The sequence below is a fragment of the Microtus pennsylvanicus genome, chromosome 20, assembly GCF_037038515.1.
Source record: "Microtus pennsylvanicus isolate mMicPen1 chromosome 20, mMicPen1.hap1, whole genome shotgun sequence".
NCBI classification, from domain to species: domain Eukaryota; kingdom Metazoa; phylum Chordata; class Mammalia; order Rodentia; family Cricetidae; genus Microtus; species Microtus pennsylvanicus.
This window is the reverse complement of record NC_134598.1, coordinates 5001-22608: the sequence shown is the minus strand read 5'-3', so window position 1 is coordinate 22608 and position 17608 is coordinate 5001.

The window sequence follows — 17608 nt, the reverse complement described above, 5'->3', positions numbered from 1 at the left end:
GCCGGAAGCCGTCACTGATATCATCCTGAAATAGTGGACTTTTAGGGGTGTTGGTTTCTTTCGTGGACCCAAAGGCTTCGAGATTGAAAATATTATGAGTATCATGTGATAGCAGCATTCATGTCCTTGTTCTTACGGTTTGAAATTTTTCCTTCTTTAGAATGTTTACATTCCCTATTGTTATTGACTCCATTTATAGGATTTTGATTTATTAGTAATATTGACTAATTTATCTAAAGTCTTCATAAAATTGCTTAGATCAACTTTTAGAATTTCATTTAAGTTAACTCATCGTTTCTAAAGCAGCAGTGATTTTATTTAAGTCCTAGGAGACATAGAGCTATATCTGGACTCAGCTTTTAGTTGTCACATCTAGAAATGGGGATTTTGGTGATTGGTCATTGGAAGGCAGAATCCTAAGATTCACAGGCAACTATAACATGGTTCTTTGGGGTCTATATATTAATAGTGCTGAGAATTTAAAGTCCTGGTTTAGTGTAACAACGTTATTCAAAAGTAAATACTCTTTACGTATTAACATTGTTAGTAGATATCATACTGAACTTTATTTTGGACCTTTATTTTTGACAGGCTACAAGGACATCTGTGTTGTCTAATGGACACAAACTTGGGGAAGTTGTGGTTTATAATCTGCTGGCTAGGATTTCAGCCTGTCTCTATTGTGCATGTTTAGGTAGTGCAGCTTCACAGATGTTTAAAGACAGACATCATAAATGCTTTTCTAGGTATTTAAAATTAGGTACCAAATATCATGATTTAATCATAAGTTTTTAGTACTTAGAAGCATGGTGTAAGGGTTTAAATTAAGCATTGTCACACCCGAAGGCTATCTGCTTGCTTGTTAACAGATGGGATTTGGAGGCAGGAACATGCCAGAGCCTCTAACCTCATCACTGGAGTAGCTGGTTCATGGGACAACAGTTTGGTTGGCTGTTGGGAGATGGAGCTTCATGGGGTATTTCTGTGAAGTGATGCCTTGCTCTGGCTTTTTAGCTCTCAGTTACTGTCTGTTGGCTGAGTAAGCAGCCTTCTCTGCTATGTGCTTCACCCACTACTTTTTTGTCTTGTCTGAGGCCCATACTGTAAAGCCATCTGATCATGGATCTCTAAAACCTTTAGTCATTTTAGGTTCCTGAATGTATTTTGTTACAGGGATAAAAAACAAATAGTCATATTTTTCATCATCTTTAAAAAATTACAACCTTCACTCATGCAGCAGAGGCAGGGAGATCTCTGTGAGTTTGAGGCTAGCCTGGTCTACAGAGTGAGTTCTAGTACAGCCAGGGTTACACAGAGATACTCTACCTCAAAAAAAATAATAACAAAAAATCCAAACAGACAAAATAACAACGACAAGTAATAAACACCTGACTTGCATGGGGGTGGCCCCAAGTTCCAACCCAGCCAAAAGGAAAAAGAATAACTATAAATGAAAATTCCTAATGTAAAACTCATATATTTATAAATGAGATGACTAAGAAAAATAATCTATAAAGAAGAATACAGGCCGTTCCATAATTTTGTTTAAACACACAATGAACTTTGATTTTGTTTAGTTTTGTTTTTTTATGAAAAAAGCCTTGAACTTTTAAACACATGTATAGGGAAAGAAGGCCTCACTTTCATAAAGCTTAGTTTTTACCTGGGTCGTTAGCACATGGTCAGCTAGTTGCAGATCCCTGCTCTGCTGCATCTCTTCACTCTTCCTTTTCCTGGTAGAGGTGCTTATTTCCTCCTTATTGGTTATGCGGAGATCAAAGGTTAAGCTTGGCCATGCCCTCCACATTCTCAGGGAAGAAGAAGAATGAATTGAGTCTAAATTAAATAAAAATCCTTCATGAGGGCAAATACACTTGCTCTCTCAGTACCCCCATGTAATTTTTCAGATTTAAAAATTGACCTCATGCATTTGTTGATGTTAATATAGAAAAGCCTCACTCTCAAACTTTGTAGTGTTTTTCATGATTATTCTCCTTGGGTATTTTTAGGACTTTTTATTGTAGTATGATAGAACTGCCGGACTCAGTGTAGTGAGCTCTGCAGTTAGTATTGCCTCCATGGAGGTTTAATGTTCAGAGTCTAAAGACTGTTCATATTGAAACAGCCAGCACCTACCCAGAAGAAATGCTCCCGTTTTCATAGGCAATTCAGACTCTTACTTGAAAAGTTTCATATATTTTTTTTTGTTTCTTCACTTAGTATAGTGGTCAGTATTTTATATATGATCAAAGATAAATGTTCACACATGTATGGATGCCTGAGGCTGACATCAGGGGTTTTCCTTTGTTGCTCTCCACAGTATGTGTTAAGGTGAGTCTTTGAATCTGGAGTTTGCTTTTTTGGCTAGTTTGGCTGTCAGATCTCCAGGAATTTTTACCCTGACTCTGCATACTCATAAAACGAGTCTGGCAATGTTCCTTCTGGTTATGTTTTGTGCAACATCTGGAGGAGTACAGGTAGTTCTGATGGAATTTTTCATTAAAATCATTTGGCCCTGGGATATTTGGTTTGCTTTTGATGAGAGCTTCGATTTCCTTTAAGAGTATATGGCTAAAAAAAAAAAAAGATTATATGGCTATTTAAATTGCTCATCCAAGCCTTATTTTTTTTTAGGTAAATGTTGACTAGCCAGAAAATTGTCCATTTCATTTATGTTTCACAATTTTGTGGAGTACAGGTTTCTGTGGTTTGATCTAAGGATTCTGTGGATTTCCTTAGTGTCTGTCATGTATCCGTTTTCATTTCTGATTGTGTTAGTTTGGATATTCCCTCTTGTCTTTTATTAGTTTGCATTAGGGTTTGTTTATCTTCTTTATTTTGTCAAATAACCTGCTTTTTGTCTTATTGATTCAGTGTATTTTTTATTTGTTTCAGTTTATTTCCGCTCTCAATTTTTTTTTATTTTCTTTTTTCTACTTATTCTGGTCATGTCTGCCTTTTTTTTTTTGAGACCATTCACATGTGTTGTTAAGTCACTAGTGTGAGTTTTCTGTTTGTGCTAGGAAGTTTCCTCTTGGCACTGATTTCATTGTGTTACATAGGTTTGGGTACAAAGTGCCTTCATTTTTGTTGAGTTTCAGGAAGTATTTATTTTATTTTTCATTAATCCATGCGTGGTTAAGTAGTTTGCTGTTCACTTTCCATTGTTTTGTAGGATTTCTGATAGTACTGTTGTTGTCAAGTTCTAATTTTAAATCATGGTCATTTGATAGGACACAGTGTATTACTCCATTTTTTTTCTGTGTATGTTTACTTTGTTCCACAGTGTGGTCAGCTTTATAGACCTTTTCATGAGGTGCTGAGAAGATGGATTTTCCTCTTAGCGCCACTTTCAGTTTGGTTGCGTTGTGTCTTTATTTTCTTTGAATTCAAGGAGTACTTTCATTTCTTTATTTCTTCCCTGACCCAGGTACGGTTTAGTGGTTGCCTGTTCCCTTTCCATGATTTTGTCGGTTTTTGGTGTAATAGCAGTTGTTATACTTCAACTTTGATCCATTGTCATCTGATAATGCTCATGTGCTTGCAAAATTTTTTTAAATATTTACTTTCTTGGTAATTTATTTATCATGTATGTGATATTCTGTCTGTGTGTGTGTCAGCAGGCCATAAGAGGGCGCCAGACATCATTACAGATGGTTGTGAGCAACAATGTGGTTGCCGGTAATTGAACTAACATTAACATAATTGAACTCAGGACTTTTTTAAGAGCAGGCAATGCTCTTAACCATTGATCCATCTCCCCAGCCCAATCAACCCCCCTACCATTTTTTTGTCTGGATTTTCAAGACAGGGTTTTTCTATAGCTTTTGGTTCCTGTCCTGTAAGTAGCTCTTGTAGACCAGTCCTGCCTAGAACTCAGAGATCTGCCTGCCTCTGCAAAATTTTTTTGTGTCATATAAGGTTCACTTTGTTATCCATGTATGTGGTCAATTTTCGAGGAGGTTCTATGAGAAGGTGAGAGGATATATGCTTTACTATTAGGGTTACTATTAGGGTTTACTATTAGGGTGCTTTTATATTACTGAAATTTATATTTGGTATTGATACTTCATCCTGAGGATATATTCCTGCTGTGAGTATAAAGTATTTGCTGCTCTTAATATTCTTTCTTAATACTGTATCTTTTGTGTTTTTATTATTAGGCATTGATGGTTTCTGTTTCAGTCTATTTGGTGTTCTGTATGCTTCTTTTAGCTTAATAGAAATATCATTTTTTAGGTTGGGAAAGATTTATTCTCTAATTTTGTTGAATCCTTTTCCTCCATTACAGTTTTCAAGTCTTGAAATCTTTCTATTACCATTTTGATTGCTTTTTCTTGGTTTTTTTTCCCAGGGTTTCTTTGATTTCTCATTTCTTCAGAGTTGTTGTCATTTTTCTCAGCCTTTTGTTTAAAGTTTTTTTTTTACATTCTTTTGATGGTCCTTATATTTTTCATAATTTTAAGTTTAAAGTCTATTTCATGTGCTACCTCTGGATTAGGGTGTTCAAATTCTCCTGTTGTATATTCCCTGGCTTTTCATACTATCATGCTTTCTTTCAAATTGTTGGAGGTATTCTTACATAAATGCATGCACATTTGTACCAATCCTGTTAGGAGAGTCTTGCCTGCTTGGTATGGTCTTTGCTGCGGCTATCTCTGTGCTTGTGGTTTTTTCTTGGTTTGCCTTTTCTTAGTTTTCTTAGCTCTGCAGCCTCTTATATCTACTCCACCCTGGAGTAGACTGTGGTGATGGACATCAACACACTCCAGATGGATATGAGTCCTTGGTGGCAAGCTAGGATGGGATAGAGTATTTTTGCATTCATGTTCATAAATGAGATTAGTTTTTACTTCCCTTCCTCGGTTGAGTCTTTTTTGTTTTCGCATCAATCTTACTGCCTAGTTATAATAAGAGTTCTCGCAATGTTCCTTCTGGTTACATTATGTACAACACTTAGAGGAGTATAGGAAGTTCTAATGTAATTCTTCATTAGTACCATTTGGCCCTGGGATATTTTGTTTGCTTTCGATGGGAACTTCTATTTCCTTTCATAGTATATACCTATTTAAATTGCTCACCTAGGCTATAAAATAATGTAAGTGGTACCTATCCAGAAAATTGTCCATTTCTATTCTGCTTCACTATTTTGTACAGTACAGGTTTATATAGTATGATCTAAGGGTTCTGTGGATTTCCTTTGTGTCTGTTGTAATGTATCCATTTTAATTTCCAATTGTTTTAGTTTGGATGTTCTCTCTCATCTTCTTTAATTGTTTGCATAGGGGTTTGTCTACCTTTATTACATAATATAACCTGTTTGTTGTTTGTTATCGTTTAGTATCTGAGTAAGTGTTAATGGTTTTTGTCATGGTTTTTGTTTCTGGTTCTGGTCCAGGTTTGTGTAAGGGGGTATTGATTTTTGGTAGTCATCTTTTTAGTGTTTACGGTTCAATTTCAGGTTCTTGTCGCAGTTTTGGGTAATTGTCATGGTGCAGATTTGAGTTGGTCTTGGCATTCATTGTTAGGGTTTTGGTATAAGGTTTATGGTTAGAGGGTTAGGATTAGTGTTGGGGTTTATGGGTTGGGTGTCGGTGTTGGGGTTAGTGGCTGGTGTTATGGTTTGGTGTTCTGGTTATGATCAGTGGGTTATGTTTTTTGTTTGTGTTTGTGTTTGCATTAATGTTCCTGTGTAGTGCTCAGGTTCTGGTTTGGGTTATGGTTTACATTTCAGGTTATATTTTGGGTTAGGATTTGGGTAGGAATTCTGTTTATGGTTTATGGGTTATTGTTTATGGTTTAGCTTAGGGTCATAGTTTGGGTTTGTACTTGTGTTCAGGTTCAGGTTAGTGTTATGGTTTGGTTCTAAAGATTGTAGTTTGGGGTTCTGACTGGGATTCTGACTAGGTCTGTGATTCTGGTTAGGGTTAAGTTTCAGGTTCTGGGTTAGGGTTCCGGTTAGAGTTCCGGTTAGGGCTGAGGGTTAGGGTTAAGGTTGGGGTTAGGGTTATAATTAAGGTTAGGTTTTGGGTTAAGGCAGCTATCATCTTTTAAATGTGGATCTGTATTGCAGTAGTGGTTGTGTGGAAGGCAATCAATACCAGAAAACGGCCTCCGGTTACTTTTATTCTCGTCTTGGTTCATCCCAGTGACACATAGTAAATCACACGTGATATTTCAGAGCAGTTGTTACTAGGTTAACCATATGTGCCCCAATTGACCAATTTTTATTGAAGTACTTTGCCAAATTTGTTCAAAAGTTTTCCAAATATATGGCTGATGTTTTAGAGTACATTACGTAAAATCTGGACATGCAGATTATATTTCTTAATTTTCATTAACATTAATCCAGGTATGATTAATGGACTATGCTGAGAGCCTTTTATGACAAGTGCAATATGTGCCTATTTTATTACTCATTAGGTTGTTCATAATTACTTATTCTTTATATTTATTTCTATCATGGACTACATTAATGCATTTATGACTGTTGTACCATCCCTGTATCTCTGGTGAATTGATCATGAAGGTTTCTATAATGTATTCCTGCATTCGGTGTGCCATCATTTTATTGAGTATTTTTGCATTCATATTCATTACCGAGATTATTTTTTAATTCTCTTTCTCGGGTGAGTCTTTTTCTTTTCACATCAATCTTACTGCATACTCAAAAAGAGTTCAGGCAATGTTCCTTCTGGGTATATTATGTGCAACACTTAGAGCGGTATAGGTAGTTCCGATGGAATTCTTCATTAAAACCATTTGGCCCTTGAATACTCTGTTTGCTTTTGATGAGAGCTTTTATTTTCTTTAGGAGTATATACATATTTAAATTGCTCACCTATGCTTTATATTATTTATGTAAATGGTACCTAGACAGAAAATTGTCCATTTCATTTCTGTTTCACAATTTTGTATAGTACAGGTTTCTGTGGTATGATCTAAGGGTTCTGTCGATTTCCTTAGTGTCTGTTGTCATATATCCCTACTCATTTCTGATTGTGTTAGTTTGCATGTTCTCTCTTGTCTTTTTTATTAGTTTGCATAAGGGTTTGTCTATCTTTATTTTCTCTAACAACCTGCTCTTTGTGTCATTGATTCATTGCATTTTTGTTTCTATATAAATTATTTCATCCCTCAATTTGATTTTCTGTTTTCTACTCCTTCTGGGCATGTCTGGTTTTTTTGTTTTAGATCATTCACATGTGTTAACTCACTAGTGTGAGCTCTCTGTATGAGCTAGGAACTTTCCTCTTAGCACTGATTTCATATTGTTCATAAATTTGGGTATAATGTTCCTTCATTTTTGTTGAATTTTAGGAAGTCTTTATTTTACGTTGACCCTTGGGTAGTTCAGTAGTTTGCTGTTCAATTTCCATTGTTTTGTAGGATTTCTGAGAATGCTGTTGCTGTCAAGTTCTAATTTTAAATTGTGGTCATCTGATAGGACACAGTGTATTACTCCATTTTTTTCCTGTGTATGTTTTCTGTGTTGCACAGTGTGTGGTCAGCTTTATAAAAGTATTCATGAGGTGCTGGAAGATGGTATATTCTTTCCTGTTTGGGTGTATTATTCTAAAGATGTCTCTTAGGCCCATTTCATTCATTACATCTCTTAGTTCTCTTATTTCGCTTATAAATTTTTGTCTGGTTAACCTGTTCATTGTCGATTGCGGAATACTGAGATATCCTGCCATTATTGATTAGGTTTTGATGAGTAATTTGAGTTCTAATCATGTTTCTTTTATATGTGTGAGTGCACTTGTATGACAATGATTGAGGCTTCATCTTGATAGAATGAACTTGTTATTAGTATATAGTGCCTTCTCCAACTGTTCTGACTTACTTTAGTTAGAAATCTAATGTTAGATATTATGGTAGCCGTTCCTGATTGTTTCTTGGGTCCTTTTCCATACCCTTTATTCTGAGGTGCTGTCTGTCTTTGATGTTGAGGTATTTTTCCTGTATACAATAGATTGTTGATTTTTGTTTTCCTATCTATTCTCTTAGACTGTGTCATATGTGGTTTGAGCACATGTATAGTAAGACATTAATGACTAATAGATGATAATTTCTGTTATTTTTAAGTGAGAGTTGTTAGAGTTTTGCTGATGCGATTTTTTTTTTTGCTTTAGAATTTGTGTGTGAAGTTTTCATTCTTGCGTTGGTGTTTTCCTTGTAGTAAGGGTGGGAATTTTGATACGTCTTTTTACAATTTTTTTTTGGTCAGGTGATACCTTGTTTTTAACCAATGGTGAAAGGAAGCTTTGGAGGGTTTAGTAGTCTGTATTTGTATTCAAGGTCTCATTGCCTGCTGCACATTTATCCCAGCTCTTTTTGCTTTCATGGTTTCCTTTGAGAAGTTGGGAGTAATTCTGATAGGTTTACCTAAATATGTTACTTGGCCGTTTTCTTTTGCACATCCTGATATTCTTTATTCTGTATGCTTTTGTGTTTGATGTTTTGTGATATGACTAGGGGATCTTTTTAATCTACTTTGTTTGTTGTTCTTTATGCTTCTTATACCTCCTTAAGGTAAGATATCCTTCTTTAAGTTTTGAAAGATTCATTTTGTAATTTTCTTGATTATATTTTCTTTGCCTTCTATCCCTCATTTCTTAGGTTTTGTTTTCTGTTGTTTCCCCAGATTTTATGTATGTTTTGTTAAAAATTTGTTAGGTTTCATGGTTTTTTTTTCATTACCTGATCTAGCATTCTTCAAACCTGAGATTCTCTCTTCCATTTCTTTTATTCTGTTTGTTGTACTTCCCTCTGTAGTTTCTGTTCATTTTTTCCTTGATTTTCATATCTGGGGTTTCTATTGTTTTCTTTATGGCTTATATTTCAGTCTTTGGTCTTAAACCATTTTCATCAGCAGTCTGGTTTTTACCCCTTCATTATCTTGATTTTTTGTGTGATTTTTAATTTTTTTCATATTTTAGCCGTTGCATTTTTCTTCGTTTTTTAGTTAGATTTTCATTTCACTTTATATGTATTTATCATCTCAATAAAGTTATCTTCTTACGTAATTATAGTCCTTTTTTCCTTTGTTTCAAAATCTGCCTAGTCTGTGATCACTTGATTCTGATGTTACAGTGTGACCTCTTAGGATGTTGTATAAATTATTGCATTAGAGTCGACCAACTTCTTTTCATTTTACCTTGGCAGTGTCTTTGCATCTTGTTCAAATTGTTACAGTGGCTGTCTGAGTCTTTGGGAAGTGTTCTTGGTCTGCTCTGTGGTTTGGGTGGTCTCATTTCTCCTGTACTTTTTTTTCTGTTTTACTTTATTGCTCCTTTGGTATACTCTGTGCAGTCACAGCTTGTTTGTGGACTTGCTCTCTTGATCTTCTGACCTGAGGCAGGTTGAGGATGACCCAAAATATTTGTCTGACTATCGATGTTCCAGAGAGTGTGGTGTTGTGCTGTGTTGCTGTTCATGTACCTGTTTGTTTTCTCTGTATTGTAACCCATTTCTTTCAGAGTTGCAGCACATTGGAGCGCAAACTGGTAAATTTTTGGGTTGGATGGGGTTAGCAGCTTTCAGGGTTTAGTGGGCGGGGTGAGTATTAGGGTAGACTGCATGTAGTCAACTATCTCTTGTTAGCTAGCTAGAGATGAAAAACCAATTTGGATGGTGCTTGGGGATTTTACCCAGTATGTCTATCCGAGATGATTGCTTGTCCTGCCAGGTACCTGGACACTCTGTTCTTGGTCCTTGGTTTGGATAAGGTTTATGGCTAGGGTTTGTGGATAAGGCTTAGAGCTAGGGCCAGGATTTAGGTCTATGGGTAGTGCCTAGGGGGTTAGGATGGTGGTGGTGCTGGTCTGTAATTGGGTTACAGTTGGAGTTAGGTTTTAGGGTTAAGGGGTTAGAGTTATGATTTCCAGTTCTGGCTCAGATTTGTGTTAAGGGTTAGGGTTCTGGACAGTGTTTTGTTCTTGTGCTTTGCTTGGGTTTATGGTATGTTTTAGATTTAGGGTTTGTGATTTGTTTAAGATATGGTTGTGTGCTTTGTTTTTTGTTCATGCATTGATTTATGGTTTTGTTTTTGGTTTCGAATCAGCATTTGGGTTTGTGTTAGGTTTTGTGTTATGGTGTGGGTTCTGTTTTTGGCTCATGTTGATGTTCTTTTTATTGCGTATTGGTTATGAGTCTTGTTAGGTTATCAGTTTCAGGTTGTTGAAGTGGGGTCGAGGGTACATGTACAGCTTGGGTTTGTAATGGAGTTATGGGTTTGTGTTAGGTTCCAGGTTAGGGTTTAGTATTAATGATTGTGTTTGGGTTATCGTTTAGTTTTGCGTTGGGGTTTGGGTTATGTTTTTGATTATGGTTTCAATTTACGATTCCGGTCCTGGTTTGGGTTAGGGGGTATTGATTTTGGGTGATTATCTGTTGAGTGTTCAAGTTACATTTTCAGGTTCTTGGCGCAGTTTTGGGTGAGTGTTAGGGTCCGGATTCGATTGGGTGTTGGCGTTCGTTGTTTGGGGTTTGGTGTAAGGTTTATGGTTAGAGTGTTACAATTACTGTTGGTGTTTATGGGTTGGGTGTTGGTGTTGGGTTTAATGACTAGTGTTAGGGTTAGGTGTTCTGGTTATGATTAGGTGGTTACAGTTACTGCATGTGTTTGGGTTGGCATTGCTGTTAGGGTGTAGTGCTGAGGTTCCGGTTTGGGTTATGGTTTACGGTTCGGTTAAGAGTTCAAGTTAGGGTTTGGATTAGGAAGTATGATTAGCGTTTATGGGTTAGGGTTTAGTGTGAAGCTTCGGGTCATAGTTTGGATAGTATCCGTATTAATGTTCAGGTTAGTGTTATGGTTTGGTTTTAGGGTTTGTTGGTTGGTTCTGAATGGGGTTTTGACTAGAGTTCTGGTTAGGGTTAGGATTCTGGTTAGGTTTAAGGTTCAGGTTCTGGTTAGCGTTCTGGTTAAGGTTCTGGTTAGGGTTCTAGTTAGGGTTCTATTAAGAGTTAGGATTTTAGGTAGGGTTGAGGTTAGGGTTCTGGTTAGGCTTTTGGATAGGTTTCCCATTACGGTTCTGATTAGGGTTAGGGTTTAGGGTTTAGGGTTTAGGGGTTAGGGGTTAGGGTTAGGGTTATGGTTAGGGTTAGGGTTAGGGTTTAGGGTTTAGGGTTTAGGGTTAGGGTTTAGGGTTTAGGGTTTAGGGTTAGGGTTAGGGTTAGGGTTTAGGGTTTAGGGTTAGGGTTAGGGTTAGGGTTAGGGTTAGGGTTAGGGTTAGGGTTAGGGTTAGGGTTAGGGTTAGGGTTAGGGTTAGGGTTAGGGTTAGGGTTAGGGTTAGGGTTAGGGTTAGGGTTAGGGTTAGGGTTAGGGTTAGGGTTAGGGTTAGGGTTAGGGTTAGGGTTAGGGTTAGGGTTAGGGTTAGGGTTAGGGTTAGGGTTAGGTTTAGGGTTTAGGGTTTAGGGTTAGGGTTAGGGTTAGGGTTAGGGTTAGGGTTAGGGTTAGGGTTAGGGTTAGGGTTAGGGTTAGGGTTAGGGTTAGGGTTAGGGTTAGGGTTAGGGTTAGGGTTAGGGTTAGGGTTAGGGTTAGGGTTAGGGTTAGGGTTAGGGTTAGGGTTAGGGTTAGGGTTAGGGTTAGGGTTAGGGTTAGGGTTAGGGTTAGGGTTAGGGTTAGGGTTAGGGTTAGGGTTAGGGTTAGGGTTAGGGTTAGGGTTAGGGTTAGGGTTAGGGTTAGGGTTAGGGTTAGGGTTAGGGTTAGGGTTAGGGTTAGGGTTAGGGTTAGGGTTTAGGGTTTAGGGTTTAGGGTTAGGGTTAGGGTTAGGGTTAGGGTTAGGGTTAGGGTTAGGGTTAGGGTTAGGGTTAGGGTTAGGGTTAGGGTTAGGGTTAGGGTTAGGGTTAGGGTTAGGGTTAGGGTTAGGGTTAGGGTTAGGGTTAGGGTTAGGGTTAGGGTTAGGGTTAGGGTTAGGGTTAGGGTTAGGGTTAGGGTTAGGGTTAGGGTTAGGGTTAGGGTTAGGGTTAGGGTTAGGGTTAGGGTTAGGGTTAGGGTTAGGGTTAGGGTTAGGGTTAGGGTTAGGGTTAGGGTTAGGGTTAGGGTTAGGGTTAGGGTTAGGGTTAGGGTTAGGGTTAGGGTTAGGGTTAGGGTTAGGGTTAGGGTTAGGGTTAGGGTTAGGGTTAGGGTTAGGGTTAGGGTTAGGGTTAGGGTTAGGGTTAGGGTTAGGGTTAGGGTTAGGGTTAGGGTTAGGGTTAGGGTTAGGGTTAGGGTTAGGGTTAGGGTTAGGGTTAGGGTTAGGGTTAGGGTTAGGGTTAGGGTTAGGGTTAGGGTTAGGGTTAGGGTTAGGGTTAGGGTTAGGGTTAGGGTTAGGGTTAGGGTTAGGGTTAGGGTTAGGGTTAGGGTTAGGGTTAGGGTTAGGGTTAGGGTTAGGGTTAGGGTTAGGGTTAGGGTTAGGGTTAGGGTTAGGGTTAGGGTTAGGGTTAGGGTTAGGGTTAGGGTTAGGGTTAGGGTTAGGGTTAGGGTTAGGGTTAGGGTTAGGGTTAGGGTTAGGGTTAGGGTTAGGGTTAGGGTTAGGGTTAGGGTTAGGGTTAGGGTTAGGGTTAGGGTTAGGGTTAGGGTTAGGGTTAGGGTTAGGGTTAGGGTTAGGGTTAGGGTTAGGGTTAGGGTTAGGGTTAGGGTTAGGGTTAGGGTTAGGGTTAGGGTTAGGGTTAGGGTTAGGGTTAGGGTTAGGGTTAGGGTTAGGGTTAGGGTTAGGGTTAGGGTTAGGGTTAGGGTTAGGGTTAGGGTTAGGGTTAGGGTTAGGGTTAGGGTTAGGGTTAGGGTTAGGGTTAGGGTTAGGGTTAGGGTTAGGGTTAGGGTTAGGGTTAGGGTTAGGGTTAGGGTTAGGGTTAGGGTTAGGGTTAGGGTTAGGGTTAGGGTTAGGGTTAGGGTTAGGGTTAGGGTTAGGGTTAGGGTTAGGGTTAGGGTTAGGGTTAGGGTTAGGGTTAGGGTTAGGGTTAGGGTTAGGGTTAGGGTTAGGGTTAGGGTTAGGGTTAGGGTTAGGGTTAGGGTTAGGGTTAGGGTTAGGGTTAGGGTTAGGGTTAGGGTTAGGGTTAGGGTTAGGGTTAGGGTTAGGGTTAGGGTTAGGGTTAGGGTTAGGGTTAGGGTTAGGGTTAGGGTTAGGGTTAGGGTTAGGGTTAGGGTTAGGGTTAGGGTTAGGGTTAGGGTTAGGGTTAGGGTTAGGGTTAGGGTTAGGGTTAGGGTTAGGGTTAGGGTTAGGGTTAGGGTTAGGGTTAGGGTTAGGGTTAGGGTTAGGGTTAGGGTTAGGGTTAGGGTTAGGGTTAGGGTTAGGGTTAGGGTTAGGGTTAGGGTTAGGGTTAGGGTTAGGGTTAGGGTTAGGGTTAGGGTTAGGGTTAGGGTTAGGGTTAGGGTTAGGGTTAGGGTTAGGGTTAGGGTTAGGGTTAGGGTTAGGGTTAGGGTTAGGGTTAGGGTTAGGGTTAGGGTTAGGGTTAGGGTTAGGGTTAGGGTTAGGGTTAGGGTTAGGGTTAGGGTTAGGGTTAGGGTTAGGGTTAGGGTTAGGGTTAGGGTTAGGGTTAGGGTTAGGGTTAGGGTTAGGGTTAGGGTTAGGGTTAGGGTTAGGGTTAGGGTTAGGGTTAGGGTTAGGGTTAGGGTTAGGGTTAGGGTTAGGGTTAGGGTTAGGGTTAGGGTTAGGGTTAGGGTTAGGGTTAGGGTTAGGGTTAGGGTTAGGGTTAGGGTTAGGGTTAGGGTTAGGGTTAGGGTTAGGGTTAGGGTTAGGGTTAGGGTTAGGGTTAGGGTTAGGGTTAGGGTTAGGGTTAGGGTTAGGGTTAGGGTTAGGGTTAGGGTTAGGGTTAGGGTTAGGGTTAGGGTTAGGGTTAGGGTTAGGGTTAGGGTTAGGGTTAGGGTTAGGGTTAGGGTTAGGGTTAGGGTTAGGGTTAGGGTTAGGGTTAGGGTTAGGGTTAGGGTTAGGGTTAGGGTTAGGGTTAGGGTTAGGGTTAGGGTTAGGGTTAGGGTTAGGGTTAGGGTTAGGGTTAGGGTTAGGGTTAGGGTTAGGGTTAGGGTTAGGGTTAGGGTTAGGGTTAGGGTTAGGGTTAGGGTTAGGGTTAGGGTTAGGGTTAGGGTTAGGGTTAGGGTTAGGGTTAGGGTTAGGGTTAGGGTTAGGGTTAGGGTTAGGGTTAGGGTTAGGGTTAGGGTTAGGGTTAGGGTTAGGGTTAGGGTTAGGGTTAGGGTTAGGGTTAGGGTTAGGGTTAGGGTTAGGGTTAGGGTTAGGGTTAGGGTTAGGGTTAGGGTTAGGGTTAGGGTTAGGGTTAGGGTTAGGGTTAGGGTTAGGGTTAGGGTTAGGGTTAGGGTTAGGGTTAGGGTTAGGGTTAGGGTTAGGGTTAGGGTTAGGGTTAGGGTTAGGGTTAGGGTTAGGGTTAGGGTTAGGGTTAGGGTTAGGGTTAGGGTTAGGGTTAGGGTTAGGGTTAGGGTTAGGGTTAGGGTTAGGGTTAGGGTTAGGGTTAGGGTTAGGGTTAGGGTTAGGGTTAGGGTTAGGGTTAGGGTTAGGGTTAGGGTTAGGGTTAGGGTTAGGGTTAGGGTTAGGGTTAGGGTTAGGGTTAGGGTTAGGGTTAGGGTTAGGGTTAGGGTTAGGGTTAGGGTTAGGGTTAGGGTTAGGGTTAGGGTTAGGGTTAGGGTTAGGGTTAGGGTTAGGGTTAGGGTTAGGGTTAGGGTTAGGGTTAGGGTTAGGGTTAGGGTTAGGGTTAGGGTTAGGGTTAGGGTTAGGGTTAGGGTTAGGGTTAGGGTTAGGGTTAGGGTTAGGGTTAGGGTTAGGGTTAGGGTTAGGGTTAGGGTTAGGGTTAGGGTTAGGGTTAGGGTTAGGGTTAGGGTTAGGGTTAGGGTTAGGGTTAGGGTTAGGGTTAGGGTTAGGGTTAGGGTTAGGGTTAGGGTTAGGGTTAGGGTTAGGGTTAGGGTTAGGGTTAGGGTTAGGGTTAGGGTTAGGGTTAGGGTTAGGGTTAGGGTTAGGGTTAGGGTTAGGGTTAGGGTTAGGGTTAGGGTTAGGGTTAGGGTTAGGGTTAGGGTTAGGGTTAGGGTTAGGGTTAGGGTTAGGGTTAGGGTTAGGGTTAGGGTTAGGGTTAGGGTTAGGGTTAGGGTTAGGGTTAGGGTTAGGGTTAGGGTTAGGGTTAGGGTTAGGGTTAGGGTTAGGGTTAGGGTTAGGGTTAGGGTTAGGGTTAGGGTTAGGGTTAGGGTTAGGGTTAGGGTTAGGGTTAGGGTTAGGGTTAGGGTTAGGGTTAGGGTTAGGGTTAGGGTTAGGGTTAGGGTTAGGGTTAGGGTTAGGGTTAGGGTTAGGGTTAGGGTTAGGGTTAGGTTAGGGTTAGGGTTAGGGTTAGGGTTAGGGTTAGGGTTAGGGTTAGGGTTAGGGTTAGGGTTAGGGTTAGGGTTAGGGTTAGGGTTAGGGTTAGGGTTAGGGTTAGGGTTAGGGTTAGGGTTAGGGTTAGGGTTAGGGTTAGGGTTAGGGTTAGGGTTAGGGTTAGGGTTAGGGTTAGGGTTAGGGTTAGGGTTAGGGTTAGGGTTAGGGTTAGGGTTAGGGTTAGGGTTAGGGTTAGGGTTAGGGTTAGGGTTAGGGTTAGGGTTAGGGTTAGGGTTAGGGTTAGGGTTAGGGTTAGGGTTAGGGTTAGGGTTAGGGTTAGGGTTAGGGTTAGGGTTAGGGTTAGGGTTAGGGTTAGGGTTAGGGTTAGGGTTAGGGTTAGGGTTAGGGTTAGGGTTAGGGTTAGGGTTAGGGTTAGGGTTAGGGTTAGGGTTAGGGTTAGGGTTAGGGTTAGGGTTAGGGTTAGGGTTAGGGTTAGGGTTAGGGTTAGGGTTAGGGTTAGGGTTAGGGTTAGGGTTAGGGTTAGGGTTAGGGTTAGGGTTAGGGTTAGGGTTAGGGTTAGGGTTAGGGTTAGGGTTAGGGTTAGGGTTAGGGTTAGGGTTAGGGTTAGGGTTAGGGTTAGGGTTAGGGTTAGGGTTAGGGTTAGGGTTAGGGTTAGGGTTAGGGTTAGGGTTAGGGTTAGGGTTAGGGTTAGGGTTAGGGTTAGGGTTAGGGTTAGGGTTAGGGTTAGGGTTAGGGTTAGGGTTAGGGTTAGGGTTAGGGTTAGGGTTAGGGTTAGGGTTAGGGTTAGGGTTAGGGTTAGGGTTAGGGTTAGGGTTAGGGTTAGGGTTAGGGTTAGGGTTAGGGTTAGGGTTAGGGTTAGGGTTAGGGTTAGGGTTAGGGTTAGGGTTAGGGTTAGGGTTAGGGTTAGGGTTAGGGTTAGGGTTAGGGTTAGGGTTAGGGTTAGGGTTAGGGTTAGGGTTAGGGTTAGGGTTAGGGTTAGGGTTAGGGTTAGGGTTAGGGTTAGGGTTAGGGTTAGGGTTAGGGTTAGGGTTAGGGTTAGGGTTAGGGTTAGGGTTAGGGTTAGGGTTAGGGTTAGGGTTAGGGTTAGGGTTAGGGTTAGGGTTAGGGTTAGGGTTAGGGTTAGGGTTAGGGTTAGGGTTAGGGTTAGGGTTAGGGTTAGGGTTAGGGTTAGGGTTAGGGTTAGGGTTAGGGTTAGGGTTAGGGTTAGGGTTAGGGTTAGGGTTAGGGTTAGGGTTAGGGTTAGGGTTAGGGTTAGGGTTAGGGTTAGGGTTAGGGTTAGGGTTAGGGTTAGGGTTAGGGTTAGGGTTAGGGTTAGGGTTAGGGTTAGGGTTAGGGTTAGGGTTAGGGTTAGGGTTAGGGTTAGGGTTAGGGTTAGGGTTAGGGTTAGGGTTAGGGTTAGGGTTAGGGTTAGGGTTAGGGTTAGGGTTAGGGTTAGGGTTAGGGTTAGGGTTAGGGTTAGGGTTAGGGTTAGGGTTAGGGTTAGGGTTAGGGTTAGGGTTAGGGTTAGGGTTAGGGTTAGGGTTAGGGTTAGGGTTAGGGTTAGGGTTAGGGTTAGGGTTAGGGTTAGGGTTAGGGTTAGGGTTAGGGTTAGGGTTAGGGTTAGGGTTAGGGTTAGGGTTAGGGTTAGGGTTAGGGTTAGGGTTAGGGTTAGGGTTAGGGTTAGGGTTAGGGTTAGGGTTAGGGTTAGGGTTAGGGTTAGGGTTAGGGTTAGGGTTAGGGTTAGGGTTAGGGTTAGGGTTAGGGTTAGGGTTAGGGTTAGGGTTAGGGTTAGGGTTAGGGTTAGGGTTAGGGTTAGGGTTAGGGTTAGGGTTAGGGTTAGGGTTAGGGTTAGGGTTAGGGTTAGGGTTAGGGTTAGGGTTAGGGTTAGGGTTAGGGTTAGGGTTAGGGTTAGGGTTAGGGTTAGGGTTAGGGTTAGGGTTAGGGTTAGGGTTAGGGTTAGGGTTAGGGTTAGGGTTAGGGTTAGGGTTAGGGTTAGGGTTAGGGTTAGGGTTAGGGTTAGGGTTAGGGTTAGGGTTAGGGTTAGGGTTAGGGTTAGGGTTAGGGTTAGGGTTAGGGTTAGGGTTAGGGTTAGGGTTAGGGTTAGGGTTAGGGTTAGGGTTAGGGTTAGGGTTAGGGTTAGGGTTAGGGTTAGGGTTAGGGTTAGGGTTAGGGTTAGGGTTAGGGTTAGGGTTAGGGTTAGGGTTAGGGTTAGGGTTAGGGTTAGGGTTAGGGTTAGGGTTAGGGTTAGGGTTAGGGTTAGGGTTAGGGTTAGGGTTAGGGTTAGGGTTAGGGTTAGGGTTAGGGTTAGGGTTAGGGTTAGGGTTAGGGTTAGGGTTAGG